Below are 4,093 nucleotides of genomic sequence, written 5' to 3'. Positions count from 1 at the left end.
GAGAAAAAGAAAACTTATAATCTTAGAAACTGTCCCCATTTCTTAAGATGAGAGTTCAACTTATTCTTTTTGTTAGAAATATGAAATTCCAAGTTTTGAATATTTTGCAGATATTTTTTGAAAGCACCCAAACTTGGTTTTTGTTTTTGATATTTTGATCTATAAATGTAGTATTTTAATAGCAGCAAGGATTACAAAGTTTAAAAATAAAGAAAATCTTCCATTTCCAAGAATAATTTGTCTAACAGTTGGGTGACTCTGAAATCCAATTCTATTTCCCCATACCCTATAAATTCCCTCCCAAAATTCCACCACAAATACACATTCATGAAACAAATGAACCAGTGTTTCACTCTGATCCTCACAAAAGGTACATTTCTCAGAGTCAACTCTAGGTGGTGTCATTTTTGATAACGTTATATTGGTTGGAAGTATATTATGCAGTACTTTAAACTGGAATGCTCTAAGCTTATTATCAATTGTCACTTTATAAGGTAACTGATACAGCAAATCCCAATCTTCAATAAACTCATTAAACACTCTAGTAAAAAAGAACTCAGATTTTGGGGTAATAAAATTACAATCATTTATCCACTTGGACACATTTCTTGTATTACAACATTTTATCTCTGTACACACTGTGCCAATCTTAAATAAAATCTCTTGTTCAGGAACTCTAAAACTGTCAATCATCTGCTTATCTACTTTACGTTTCCAGTTTTTTGTGGTATGGCATTAATAATTCCAAACCATCGCAGCACAGATGAATTTGGAACTCCCATTTGTCTTACTTTTTCCCATGAAATAATTTTACCATTTTGATCAAACAATTGTCCCAGATACACAATATTTGCTCGTACAAATTCTTTAAAGAACATGATTCCCCTGAAATAAAATGTTTTGATTATTCCAGATTATTTGATAAAATACACTTTCTTCATCACATTTTGCATAATTATTAATCTCAGACCAAACCTGTAACATACATCTGAGAAAATTAGAAAAATTCACAGATAATTTCTTAACATTAAAATTACAATTTAACAACATTTCTATACCCCCAATTCTTTCCAATTCTTTCATAAAAATTCTTTTCCACGGTGTCTTATACCAGAATCACATAATCTTCTAATCCAATTAATACGCTGAGCTTTATAAATTGTTCTAATATCTGGCATAGAGATTCCCCCTTGTTCTACAGTACCAATCATTGTTTGTCGAGAGATCTTATCAGGACCCTTCAAAGAAACTTGTAAATCAAAGAATTAACCCTTTTCAAATCAATACATGGAATTTCAATCATATTCATTACATACTGAATTCTAGAAATGCCCATACTTTTAATTATTTGAATTTTTCCCAGAATAGTCAGGTCTCTACTTTTCCAAAAATTTAAGCTACATCTAAGTTTTTCTAAAGGTTCTGCTAAATTCATATGGAGAGCTCTTTCTCTATCGTATGAAATATAAATTCCAACAACTTTAATTTGGTCATCTGTCCATTTTACCTCCAAAGGTTTATCTTTACAGTGTTTTTGTTTTCCAAGCCACATAGCTTCACTTTTATTTATATTTACTTTGAGACCTGAAACACATGTAAATCTGTCCAATAATTTAAACATATTTCTTGCAGAATTTACATCTTGTATAAAACAAGTAAGATCATCTGCAAATGAAGCATTTTTAATTTCTTCCCCATGTACATCAATACCTTCTATATCTTTCTCAGACCTGAGAGAAATCAAAAAAAATTCCAAAGCCAGCACAAATAACATTGGTGATATACAATCTCCTTGTCTGACTCCCCTGAATAGTTAAACTGTACTTGTGCCCTTATTCATGACACAGCTTTCACTATTTTTATAACATGTTTTAATCCAACTTATAAAACTTTGTCCAAAATTTAAAGTTTTTAGAACTTTAAACAGGTATAACATTCAAGTGAGTCAAATGCTTTTTCTAAATCAACTGTTATTAAAATACCAGGAAAATTCATATCTTCTGTGTAATCCATCACCCCTTCAATAAGTCTGATTACATCACCAATATATCTGTTTCTTACAAAAGCTGACTGAGTTTCATGTATTAACACAGGAAGAATATTGTCCAACCTTTTTGCCAAACACTTTGTTACTATCTTATAATCAACATTTAATAAAGTAACAGGTCTCCAGTTACGAATATACCTTTTATCTTTCCCTTTTTTTTCAATAAGGGAAATAACACCTTGTCTTTGGGATGGTGAAAATTCACCATGTTCAAAAGAAGCAATAAAGGAGTTGAACAAAAATGTTTTAACAAGTGCCCAAAATTGTAAATAAAATTCACAAGTTATACCATCATTCCCAGGAGTCTTATTTTTTTCATGGATTTCAAGGCTGTTAATGCTTCATCTTCAGTAATATGACCATCACATGAATTTGACATTTCATCATCTAATTTTGGAATGTTACAATTATTTAGGAAAAAACCTTCACTTTCTAGCATACTACTTATATTATGGTCAAGCTTAGATGAATACAAGTTCTGATAAAAATTCTTAATTTCCTGATTTATTTTATCTAATCCCCTAATTTCAATTCCATCCTCCCTAGTAAGTTTATTTATTTGGCTTCTACTACTATTATATTTTTCTAATTGCAGAAAATACTTGGTATTTTTTTCCCCGTTTTCCACCCAGTTACACCTTGACCTAATGATTAATCCCTCTATTTTTTTGTCAAACTCATTTTGAATATCATTTTGAACCCTTTCAATTTCAGAAATAATTTCTTCACTAGGGGCATCACTCAATTGTTTTTCCAAATGAACCAGAGTTTCTGTTCTAAATCATTCATAACATTCTTGCGCTTCTTTGCTTTCTTTTTACCATACTCTATTGACTTCTGTTTGATTTTATATTTCAGCCAGTCCCACTTGACTCGGGGATCCTCTATACACATACTTTCTTGAACCCATGACTGAAAATTATCCTCAATCAACTCAATATAATCATTATCCTTCAAAAAGCTATTATTCAGCTTCCAATAAGACGGGCCTCTTATTGTTTCCTCCCAACCCACTTCAAGGGTGATAGCAGAATGATCTGATAGAAAGCAAGGTATTATACCAGTATTTTGGATGTCTAACTGTAAATTATCACTGATTATAAAGTAGTCTAGTCTACTCTGTATTAAATCTGGTCTATACCTTTTCCAAGTAAAAGCATTGTTATCTGGATTTCTCACTCTCCAAATATCTACTAACTCAAAGGACTCCATTATCTAGATCTCTTTAAAGATCTTACATGAGTGCTTCCAGGGTCTAGGGTTACCCCCCATTCTATCTTTAATTGGATCAAGCACAATGTTATGGTCCCCACCCAGATAATGTTAACATTTGGATCTTGAGCAAAATTTTTTCATATTTAAAAATAAGTCTTTCAAAAATGACATGTGACTTTTTTCCTCATTTGGTGGATATGAATTAACTATAATAAATTTTTGTCTGAAATGTCAATATCAGATATAATAAATCGTCCCCAAGGATCACTTACCACTTTGTTTACATTAAAATCCATACCATTAAATACAGTAAGAACTCCTTTACTATTACTAGAACCATGAGCAAAAATTTTATGACCTTTCAATTGGGAAGACCAGTATTTGGAGGTTTCATTTGTGCTGTGTGTTTCTTGTAGCAAAATTATGTTTGGATTTCTCTCAGATATCCACTTAAATAAACTCTTACGTTTTTTGTAATGTCCAAGACCTCTAGTGTTCACACTTATAATTTTTATATTACATACCATGATTTTTCACTTATTTTGTATACAATACACTCATACAACCTCTTATTTTTGTAACCCATTTTGAAAAATTTACAGAGAAAAAAAAAAGACAAAAAGGACAAAAACAAAACAATGCAAACAGAAAAGGCGAAAAAAAAACAAAAACAAAAAAACAAACAAAACAGTTCCTACCACAGTAGGAAGGCATGTACACGAAAACAGCTGCAATATCTGCAGCAAAAGAAACAGAAAAGGGGAACAGGCAAAAAAATCGGAACTCCCCCAGCTGCACTCTAACATTACAATCTTTTATACAATTTTTTTT

The sequence above is a fragment of the Ptychodera flava genome, chromosome 14 (assembly GCF_041260155.1).
Source record: "Ptychodera flava strain L36383 chromosome 14, AS_Pfla_20210202, whole genome shotgun sequence".
NCBI classification, from domain to species: domain Eukaryota; kingdom Metazoa; phylum Hemichordata; class Enteropneusta; family Ptychoderidae; genus Ptychodera; species Ptychodera flava.
This window is presented reverse-complemented; position numbering follows the sequence as displayed.